Here is a 12,216-nt window from a genome sequence, read left to right as displayed (position 1 = left end):
TGGTAGACTACTTAGTCTGCTCTGCACATCTGGGATAGATTCACCCTATACCTCCTTTGAACAGGGGCAGGGTGTAAGATGATAGGCACTTCCATTGCTTTGTTTCCCAGAATCCTCTCTTCTGGTTTTCCAGCATGGCCCCATCTGCTCCTTGTCTGAGCTTTTGGCCCCAGTTTAACTTTAGCATTGCATCGACTGTCACTGACATCACCGGATAGCAAACTATGGTCTCCATGTATTTCCCAAGGCACTGCTTCTATTTGTCTCTATTTCTTGTAAAATGCTTTGTAATGAAACTAAAACTTTAGGAAACTAGAAGGGATCTTCCAATTTCAGAGGTCAGAATAGGAGTCTTTCAACTAAATATTTGCCAGAAGTAGAAGCTATTATTCCTAGTCAATTGGATATTTTACGAATTTCCCTCTACTCATTCACCTTTAGAATTAGACTGTGATTGTTTTTCAAAGATAGCTGAAGTTCAAGAAAATAGATTTTATTTTCTCAAAGCCCTTGCTGAAACTTTAGTAAAGAATAATTTAACTCAGAGGGTAAAGGACTTTAAAAAAGATAAACAAAAATCTTTTAAAGAAAATTGTTTTCCTTCCTCTTTAGGGAAGTTCTATACTGAATCCCAAGCTGCCTTCACAAAAGACTAGTACCAATGTTAGGTTTTAAAAATCTATGTAATATAGCCCACTCCTGGAGAAGCCTTAGTCCTGAAGCATAGCTATTTTGTTGGCTTCTCTTTCCAAAGCAGTTCTGTGTCACACTTTCAGATACATCAGATCTAGATTGTTTGGGTTGATGATCATTCTCTGTTGGCCTGAAAAGTTAAGCTGTGTCTTTGGGATACCATGCTACATCACTAAAGCTAGTCAGAGCTTGGCCGATCACCTCAGTGGGAACAGAACCATGTGTTCAAGGACCACCATGGGTCCTTCGACCTAGTAGCTGGATAAGTAAATACCATGCAACCCCTGTGGCGATGAGAACATCAGGAATGTAAATTAATCAAGGGGTCAACTGTTCTAAGGAACAAGCAGTTTGGTTTGAGAAAAGATAACATGAAATTGCAGCAACAAGTAAGGATTAAAGAAATAAAGCCAGAGGCAGCGGATTTATGACTACAGGCATATTGACCAAGTGAGCCTTATAATGATGACTCAATATTCCTCCAAGTAACAATTAGACCTTGCACTTTAATAGGAAATGCAATCAAAATTCACAGACACAGGCAGTCGAGGAGAGGCAAAGCTGGATTCTATCCAAAGCCTCAGTGAATGGAGTGCACAGAGTTCTCCACTGAAGCTCTCCTGTGGGACGTTCACTGCAAGAGAAACCTCACATTTAGCAGGCCCTTGGTTTTCCATCTTATTTGGGAAGGTAGAAGACTAACATCCAACTCTTGCTGACAGTCTTCTCAGTCTTCTGGACACAGTGTGATTTCTTGGCCCTAGCAATGGAAACTATGGAATAAATGAAAGCTATAGGATCAAAGGACTAGGTTTCACCAGTGGAACCTGAGTATCCAATTTTCCCCAGTAAGTCTAACTACTATAAACAATTATTTGGCTGAAGAAACAGCGTCCTCTCTCTGCAGGAGACTTTCCACAAAGGCTGATAGAGAGACAGATGGCAGAGAGCATTATCATTGTGAGCCTGGAGTGAGATGGAGCTCTTTTGTCTACTGCAGAAAGCTGATGACTGCCAATGGGTGCCTTTTCCCTGAGTAATATATTGATATTCAGTGAAAATATCCAGGGCATTATAATTATGTACAGGGGGTTTAGTTGGTTTCCCTGGCTCAGCAGCCAGGCTTTTGGCTATCTCCTCATTTCCTCTTTTAACTCAGCCCCAGTTGCAAACAGTGGTTAGTGCAAGGCTGCTCTAAACCATAGTCTCACCACCTGTGTGAGCTGCTGCTGCATGTCTATGTCAGTGCTCTTCCCTACAAGAGTGGTGAGGTTGCCCACAGATCCAGGTAGATAATTAAGGACTTGTGAGAATTGCTTAGATTCCAAATAAGTAGTATTTTGCAGAAAATATATCACATCTACATGCTGAGAGAAGGAATGTCTGCAGCAGTACCATGCAACAGCTCATATAACAAGCTAGAATGCATATAACCTTCATAGTTGCATACAGTCAAGCTCAATTATCCTTTTGTTATACCAGATATGTGCCAGTGCACCTCTGTTAAAGTAGTGGAGTCATTTTTGTAATAAAGCGGAGAACTAATACCAAACCCCAAGTAAAATGCCTCAACAATGTTTTGAATGACCAGGATATAATCACCACCCTCTCTCCAAACTCTGATACAAGTTTAGGTATCATTTTAGTGTCTGAACTCAGCAGGATCAGAAGGCGGCTGCAGATCTCTCATCTAAAGACTTCTCACCCCCCGTACCTGCCCCAGCAGCAATACGCTTTCAGCACACCTCTTTACAAACACCTACATGTGGGGTTTCTGACTTAAAAATTTGAATAATTTGTGGGTTCTCATTTTCTTACTGAGATCCAAGCTCTACATTTTAATATGTAAGATGTGTTCCAAGTAATGCCCTTCACTTGCTTGCTGCAGCTCCCTATGAATATGAATCATGGTACAAGATTTACCAAGCCTTTTGTTGGGCTACCTTGCTGGACCTTTGCTTTCCTAATCAGTTCTGTGTCTTTTGTCACTGGCTTTTTTTCCCAGTCCTCTTTTTTATCCATTGGCCTGTTTGATGCACCTACCACATTCTGCCTTATAGCCAGTTTTCTGGAATAGAGAATTTGTTACTTAACAGTACAGTTCCCAACATGACAGAGTGCCAATGCTTGACAGATTTCTGAAGTATTACCATAATGTCAACAATGCAGCCTATAATTGAATGGCATCATCTGAAATATAAATAATAACCAGGTAACATTTTGTTAATGTAATGCAGTACTTTAAAAAACACAACATGAAAACATCCTAAATGGAGTCTGGTATTCTGTTTCCTTTCTGACTGAAAAGAAGTCAGATTGCTCAGTGTTGCTTCTGTTGCTAGCTGATTTGCAAGCATCACCACCTTCCCAAACACTCACAGCTTCTGAGGGTGATGGACCTCGTCAGGAAAGCGCAATCTGATATCGAGCTGCATAAATTGCTTTTTGCTTCCCCTCCCCTGAATGTGTAAAAGTTACAAAAAGGAAAAAATGAGGAGAAAATGCTGAAAAATGTGGCTTTTCCTGGGCACATTCCTTAGAACATTTCTGCTGTGCATGCTTCTTTCACTCAAACTCTTTTCATTTTCCCCATTTCCTTGGGTTTATTATTATTTTTCTCCTTACCCATTTTAATTTCTTTTCTTCCTAAAGAGCTGTTTTTGACAACTGCATCTCCAGCTGTCAAGTGAATAATTCAGGAGAAATTTCTCACCATTGCAAGAATTGTTCTACAAAATACTTTAAACAGTCTTCAAGACTGCTAAAAAACTTCACAACAGATGCACACACAGATTGCTTTATTAGTGGACAATACAGCTCTTTATGATACACGCTTAACCTTTGCCTTACTTTGAGCGAGCAGTTTATTGTGGACACATTTACCCCTGCTGACAAAGGTCCTGTCCTTGAAGACTTTGGTTTTCAAAGCCTTCTTTCCAAAGGATCTTTGACACTTGTCTGACCCTGAGTAAGATTTTCAGAACATACCAGCTAGCACTGCACACAGTGATGCAATGTAAATAAATCTAAGAGGTCTCTAAATAAGGTATTACAGCTGACCATGACTGTCTCATCACAGGGAATCAGCTGTCAGAGTTCAGTAGCTAGAAGGCTTCCAGTACCCTCTGAGCTTGTTTAGAGCTTGCATGGTTATGTGGCGGTACTGTGCACAGTAGACATGTATGATAAATGTCTCCCACACACATCACATGGTTTAGAAAATAACTTCTTTTAACAATTGAAATATCCCAGAGATTTTTAAACCCAAGTCACTGAGCTGGATAGGAATGTATCAAAAACAGAAGCTCTCATGACTTAGCAGAGAAGCATGGTGCACACTATGTAAATGGGGGTAGGTAACAGGTACCATGTAGCATGAACATCTTTGAATGCTTGGGAATTGGTGTGAGACTTACATGTGACATCTTTTCCCTTTCTTTTTACCAACTGGCCCAAAGACAAACCTCAGATCTTGGCACTTACCGAGTTGTAGGGGTTTTATTTTGTTTGAGAATTCTTTTGTAAAACTTTAGTGTTGTCTTTTTAATAGAAAATTTTTGTCCTCTACCTAGCCACACCAAATTCTAGTTCTGTGTCAAATAGGCCAAAATACAGGATCTGTAATGACTACTGCCTTTCCACTCAAATCAAATGCAAATACAACTTAGTAAAAACACAAATCAAACTGCACTCAGGTCAACTCCATCAACCATTAAACATGATAGGGTTCCCAGGACATGACAAGATCAATTCAGTGATCCAAAAGATCCTTGCTAGTCTTCATTTCCTGAGATAGTCATGTCTCAGATGTTGGCCTGAACTTTATATACATTAAGTTGTTTTACTACATCCATTGCTCCTGTCCCCAGTGCTTAGGATGATAATCATGGTCTTTATGTTTGAATATGAGTTCCTTCAGCAATAGCTTGCTCAGAAGCTCAGGGTAGACGTTCCAGGAGGTCTATGCTGTCATGGACAGTGTAGACTTCTATTTCAACAGTTATTTTAAATCTATACTGGTATTCTGCAGAGGCTCCTGAAGAAACAGAGCCATATAGTCCTTGTTTGTGCTTAAATATCTGCTGTGTATATCACAAAACTGACCGTCAAGGCTGATAGTGATACATCCCCTTACTGCAGGTGATAAAGTATGCCTTGGAAGATTGACTTTCAGCTACTTTTCAAAAATCAATGAGTCATAGGTACTGTGAGTAAGATACTCCACAGTATCTAATGCCAACATTAACAATTCTCAGTTGTCACATAGGTGGTGACCAAAAGGAAAAGCCATGAATATGTTCTTCTCTGCCCCTCTTCTCCAACCCCGCATTGAGGCAAAAACTGATCATTATCTTATTGATTCTGGCCAGCGATGGTGTAGAGTAAATCACAAAATCAGATAACCTTGTTTCCCAGCCTTTGTAAATTAATTATGTCTATTAATCACAGAGACATCAGAACCTGTCCCTCATACTAAAAGAATTTCTGTAGCAGAAACATCTTCCATTTTCTTTACACTTTACTATTGCCCTGCTAAAGCAAAAGATACTTCATTATCTTTTCTCAACAAGTTAATGAGACCAGCCAATCTGTTGCTAAGATTGATTAACTCATGAAAAAGTTTTGAGAAAATCAAAAATCAAAACAGAGTCACACTTTTTTAGCAACAACTCAGGAGAATCCACTGAAAAGTAGAAGCACAGGTCTAGGTAATACACAGAAGGAAAAATTATTACAGTCTCAAGTCTGTTGATTTCACACTAAATGGAGGATCAATTTGTGGGGATGCTTCATGTTTTTATCAACTGTTATATAAGTTGATAAGCCCTGTTTCCTACATGACAAATTCCACTTCAGAAAAGATTTTGTTTCAAAGCAAGTTGAAGCACCTTTACTGGGTATACAGAGTTTGCCTGAATATCAAAGCATAAGATCCTAACGTGGAAGATCAGATGCTTTGGTGGGTAAAACATTAATCTTACAGGTTCACTGAACTGCCTCAGGCAGATTAAACATCAGACAGACAGATGGTAAAGACGCAATCTTCACCTGATAAAGGCTGCCACATATGCACCAGATTTTGCAATGGAATGAACACGTGAAGCTTTTAATGGCTCTCTAAAGCAATGCTTAGTGATGTCAGACACCAGCTGGATGTGAAAGGCACATAGCTGTGACATGTGGACCCAGCCATGGAATGAGAGTTTATGAGGAGACAGAAGAATAAAGGGTATGGAACAAAGAGAAGAATGTGAGCAATGTGAAGTCATTTACAGAGAAAAACCAGTAGAATTAGTTCAGGATTTTCCATTAATTCAAATGATTTTTCCAATTAAAATGTTCTCTTTTGCTAAATTTCAGTTTTTATTGGATAATTTTTACAGGGAAGGGAAGGGAAGGGAAGGGAAGGGAAGGGAAGGGAAGGGAAGGGAAGGGAAGGGAAGGGAAGGGAAGGGAAGGGAAGGGAAGGGAAGGGAAGGGAAGGGAAGGGAAGGGAAGGGAAGGGAAGGGAAGGGAAGGGAAGGGAAGGGAAGGGAAGGGGAAGAGGGAAGAGGGAAGAGGGAAGAGGGAAGAGAGAAGAAGAGAGGAGAGAGAAGAAGAGAGGAGAGGGAAGAAGAGAGGAGAGAGAAGAGAGAGAGTGAGGCAGGGCAGCAAGGAAAGGCAAGGCAAGGGAAATATGTTTAGAGAAAGATTTCTCTGTACATATGTCCCAGAATTTATCTGAAATGTGGGAATCTGTACTTTCCACCTCCTAGCTTTCTCAGGCTCCATCCTTTCTCCTGTACAAAAGTGCTGCCCAAAAGGCAAAAAGCCAACCTGACCATCTGTTCCAGTCAGGCTGCCGAGGTGCAATTTGACCCTGCCAGGTGTAAGGGGATGAAATAGGTGACTCTCTAGAAACTTTTCCAGCATTTGTTTCTATGGTTTCTAGATTTCAGGATTCTTAGTTTAATTTTTAAAGTCTATTTATATAAACTGAAATGGCAGGCACTTATTAATATAGCACAAACATTTCTGTCTCTCTCAATTTGGTCCTAAATATAGATAAGATTACAGAACACTATGAGAAGTGTCAGAGATTGCTTGTGTTTAGATCATGCTTGTGTTTATCATCCGCTTCATTCAGTCTGTGATATTTATCATCAGTGTGTCTAAGAAGAACAAAGCAGTCTTATTACTTGTCTTTCTTATACTAAATTCCTTTTTTTCCCTTTTAAATATCAGGGAAGTATATCTCAGTTCTTGTGTTCTGCATCCAGAAATATTTCAATTCAAGTGAAACATGATAATATTTTTCCAGAAGTCATTGAAGCTATTACCAAAGTAAAACAGGGCATCCTGTGATATAAATCCAGTTATTTTACAACCATGAAGCCAGTGAAGGTTACTGTGGTTTTTCTAATACACTCAGAAGAATAATTCAAAAAACACAAGCCAGGACTTTTAAAACAGCAATGCAAGTTTTTGCCTAGCAGTATCATTTGCAGGAATATAAACATAAGCTTGGAAATAAGTCAATAGACCGTATGTCATACAAAGGCTTACAATTAAAATTTGGGTTGTGTATTTCACATACATTCTTATTTTAACAGAAATTGCAGTAGATTGATAAAAGAAACAGACTATAGTACCATCATTAGTGACTAATTGCAAGCTCAAATAAACAAGAAAAGTTGATAATATTTATAATTTGCTAGGTCATTCATGCTCTTGCATGTTAAAGATTTTCATTAATTATGAGCCTTGTATTAAACTGTTACCATTTATTTAAATCAAACATATATTATATTTGTGCAAAACCAGTATCAGTGAACTCTGTTGTCTGTGCTTGCACTGTGCTTAGTACATTGAGGACGTGATCCACAATGCTCCCAGGCCTCAGAATTATAAAGAAATAATATTAATACTACACATCAGATCCTATACACAACACCTTTGAAAGACAATCGCTCTTAGGCAATCTAGAAGGTCTTGTAGCCTTCTGTAAACACTAACCTCAATTTAAAAAATAAAAATAAAATAAAATAAAATAAAATAAAATAAAATAAAATAAAATAAAATAAAGGAGCAATTATATTTATTTCTCTCCTGTTTTAGAACAAGACTGGGATCTTTCAAATATTTTCATAACAAGGAAAAAGAACAAGGCCAGAAGGAGAAAAGTAGCCATGTGAAAAGTTGGAAAACATTTAATATGACCTGCTTTGCCAATCCTGGTGACAAAACTAAGGAGCAGGGGACTAAAAGATGCAAATGTGTTAAAAAGAGCTGGTTGTCAGAGAAAGAATGAGAAGCTGCCTGTGGCAGCTTGCAGAGCCTGTGATCAACAGGTTGTAATTCATTCCCAAGAGAAAGGAACTGCCTTGGAGAAATCATATCAAACTAGAGCCTTGAGGTGAACACCAGGTGTACCTGTAGGTCTCTCTGGTATTTCACTGCAGGGCTGTAGCACGTGCATAATCATACTACCTTTAAAGTAGCTTTAAAACCTGTTTTTTTCCAAAGGAGGTGAACTCTTCAGGATAAATTCTTTTTTAAAATCATGCTCCACAAAGGATCTCCCAAGGCCATTGAAGGAAAACTGCAGAAAATACAAAGCTTACTGGGTTTGCCTGTTTGCTTGTATTAGCAGACAGTAACGTACTATACCATTAATGTCTTTACCCCAGTTACAGGATTGCAAAATATCTGTGTCTCCACTCAGATCTAAGCATAAAGTTGTGCTCTTAAGGGAGCTTATTATAATAAAAAAACACATTGGGCTGGAGCTTTCTTGCACCCAGGCATCTTGTAGTTATAAGTGCAGACTTATCATGTTTCTGCATAAGACAAAAGGTTCAGTGAAAAAGTAGTCATAGGTGGGAGAGAAAAATCTATAGGAAAATATATTGCTTCTTATTCAAACAAATGCAGTCTTTCAAAAAGTCTGGAATCCTGAAATGAACTAATGCCTGTACTTGCTATTTTTGAACAGTTGGCTTATAGGGTTTGCTTTTGTTTGATGGTAGGGGGGTTGGTTTACCATGGAGCAGCAGAAATCACACCCTTCAACAGTTTGTTCTCCTAGATACAAGAAAAGATCAGATTTACAAGATTCAGCCACAGGAAAAATATGGTTAGCCTTTTCTAACCCTTTATTTCACAGCTCCATTAATACTGTGTCCTGGATGGCATCTCATGAACATGTCTGATGTTCTTGCTGGATGCTAAAATATTTTAAGTATGCTGAGGGAAGGCATTGAGGAACAGGTGGGCAGAGCAGAGCCATGTGTGCAAAGAACAATTTAGACATAATCTCTTCTGTAAATAGACAGTCCTCCCTCATTACACTGAAAATGTATGCCTTGGAAGAACTTGACTGCACTTGGAGCTACTGTACAGACCAGTAATCTAGTTATTTCCCCTACTGCACCCACATATAATGTGCAAGAAATCTGCATCATTCCCAGTTCAGAGTGTGGTAGAAGGATGGGTTTTGTGAGAGAAAAAGGGACCAATCTCAGGGGGAAAAAAAAGAAGAACCACAAGGAGAGATAAGAAGCAAGAATAACAGTCTGGAAGCAAAATGTTGAGACCTGGCAGTAATGAAAAAGGCAAGACAGTGAACAGTCAAAAGGCATGAGATGCAAAATAAGGAGCCGGGCAGAACAGGACATACCAGCCAGAAGGCTAGAATAAGGCAAGGAATAGTATCTCTAATTTACTAAAGATGCCCATTGCCTCAACTTGTACTGGAAAATATTCTTGCTGAGCATTAAAAAGCTAGTGCCAGTGTAACAAAAGCCTGGCAATGAACTGATCTACAGAAGTCTATAAAGAAGTGTTGGTAGCAGAGCAATTGTCAGCTATCCTGGCTACAAAGCCTCTGGGACTTACATTTACCCAGCTTTCTGAATCTGAAACCTCATAAATTCACAGAGGTAATATAGGAAAAGAAGTATCAATTGTACCTAAAAAAAAAAAGAAAAAAAAAAAAAAAAAAGACTGGTCATAGTCATGTTGGCTATTTCAGAAGAGTGTTCTTCGCTCCAGCATAGTAGCATCTCCATATACTGTGCTCCTGGAAAATATTATTCAAATAGGTTTTAGTGGCTCAGATAACTTTTGGTCAACTAGATGTCAGTAGAACTTTTGAGAAGAACAAGGACATTAATTCAGCCTCTCAGTAAATGCCAAGCCAGGGTGGTTATAATGTCCTCTTGTCCTAAATTGCTCATACGATTTAAATTGCTATTTTTCATTCTGTCATAAACTGTTGTGCACAGTTATGCTGTTATAAATTGCTGTAGAGGTAGCTGAGTTTCAGTAAGGTAAAAAAAGGCATGCAAACTTTGTACAGCTGTTACCAGAATGCACACATGCTTTTGGTACAGCCAGTTTACATCATCCTGTCAGAACCAGCTACAGCGTCCTAGGCACACACCTGTAATAAGTGTACCAGATCCCATCTCAGCTCCTACTGCAAGCAAGTTGTATTAATTTCCCTTTGGAGCAGGCAAAAATACCGAATTTTGGTCATGCATCAAGATTACTAAATGTTAGATTATAAAGGTTTGGAAGATGTGATTTTTTTCAGCTGCCGATTCTTCCCATGTTATAAAACCACAGCACAAGGTGTACAAGGAAAGATACCTGAAATTACTTCGCATTTACTGTACACAGAAGGTTGTTATTCTTACTGCTGAAGTGCACCCTCTTATCTTGCTGTAATACGAGGTGATTTATGGAGCCTTGCCCCTCAGTGAAAGGCCATTCCCCTGCTGATGACAGCAGGCTTCTGCCCCACAGAAATTCTGAGATAATTTCAGGTTGTTTACTCCTGGGTGAGAACCTGAGGTTTTAACTCTATTAAGGGCTGGGAAGGAGGGGAAATTATTATTTTAGATGATGGAAAAATTGGTGTAGGTCAGCTAACAGTCTTGCACTGAATTCTGTCACATAAAAAATAACAGAAGATGCAGATTTGTTCATTTATAATTGGCATAGCCTCCTAGAGAAAACACAGAGCCTTGCAGAGAGGGAACTTAAAAGATTAAGATAATATCTGATAATTTAATTTTAGCCTAGCATCATATCACGATGGTTACAGGCTTAGACAGATTGGTATGTCAGCAGACAGTGAATCCCAGACCACCTAACCTCAGGGGAAACCTTTGGACTCATACCAGTTCCAGATACTCCATGCTCTCTATGATGGATCCCAGAAGGACTTCTAAAAGATCCACAGCACAAGTGAAAAATGAGGCTATAGTGAACTATAGTGATACAAGAACTCAAATTCAGTAATTTATTTTCAGTTGAGAATTCAGCTTCCTTTTCATTGTGTAAATTCACATATTTGTTCATTCTTTAGAAACCATGGTGAATAATTTCCCTTATAAGATACTTTTCATGTATGTGAATATTAGCAAAGTTCAGTGTTTGCATTCTGCTGCATTTCAGTAGTCTTTGCTTTCACTCCCAGAATATGAACAACATGCCTTCTTTCCTCTTGTAGGCAGGGGGACAGCTGATACTAGCATCAGATACAGAGCTGAACAGTGGTTTTACCAGAGGGGTAACTCTTCTTCTAAAATACTCAGTTTTTTCCTTTTTATTTCACTTATTTATTTTTTTATCCCCACCAGGTAAAATTGTTTATCAGAAACTCCTCAAAACCCTTGGGTTTTTTATTATTTCCTGGAAAACGACAATTGACTTTTTAATTAAGTTACGCTCATTATATCAAAATAGAGTTTATTTGTTTGTTTGGCCCCTCCTCCATGCCCAGCCTTGGCTGGACATGTACCTGGAGGTCAGGTGGGCTGACAGGCGCACCAGGAGACAAGGTACATTTGAGACTGACCATCAGCTGCAGTTACACCACAGTCGTCAGTGTCCGTATCAGAGTCGGCTCCAGCACAGGGAAGTGAAACTGTATTGGCCTACATATGAGTAATGGTAGATGTTTCCATACCTTTCAGGTGATATCTCAAGGAGCTTCAGTATAATTCACCCAGGCATGCAGCTCCTTATGTTCTCACTTGTCAGGTTTCAGATGGTATTTTTGACAATTTGTTGCCAGCAGGTTGACTACTGAGCACATGCTGAATTCTGCACACCATGTCTCCAGCTGGAATCAAGGGTCATTGGCAGGTGACACCATAGATGAAATCTGGTTCTCTATATGTAGTCTTGCAGTTGATGAGAGCTTTCATGTCAGCACTAATCTCACTTGACTAAATGTGTTTATTTTGTAATGTCAGTTTCTTTTTATAAATTTCCTTAACTATTTATTGTGGCCCCTTTATGGCTGTGATGCACACTGTGATGAAGGATGGAATGTCACTGCTGCATGGAAAAGGGATCATTACCGCTTTAATCTAAAATGAGCAGCTCAGGGTCATTTGGATATTTCAGATTTAGAGATTAAAACAGTCTCATGCTGTGAAATGTAATGTAAAAATAGCTGTCTCTGTCTTCCGGAGCTCATTTCCAGGGGATCTCATGACACTCGCCTAATGCAGGCAAGGGCCATCTTTC

Source organism: Pelecanus crispus, chromosome 6 (genome assembly GCF_030463565.1).
Source record: "Pelecanus crispus isolate bPelCri1 chromosome 6, bPelCri1.pri, whole genome shotgun sequence".
Classification (NCBI taxonomy): Eukaryota; Metazoa; Chordata; class Aves; order Pelecaniformes; family Pelecanidae; genus Pelecanus; species Pelecanus crispus.
The sequence above is the reverse complement of the archived record's forward strand: the minus strand, read 5'-3'. Positions refer to the sequence as shown.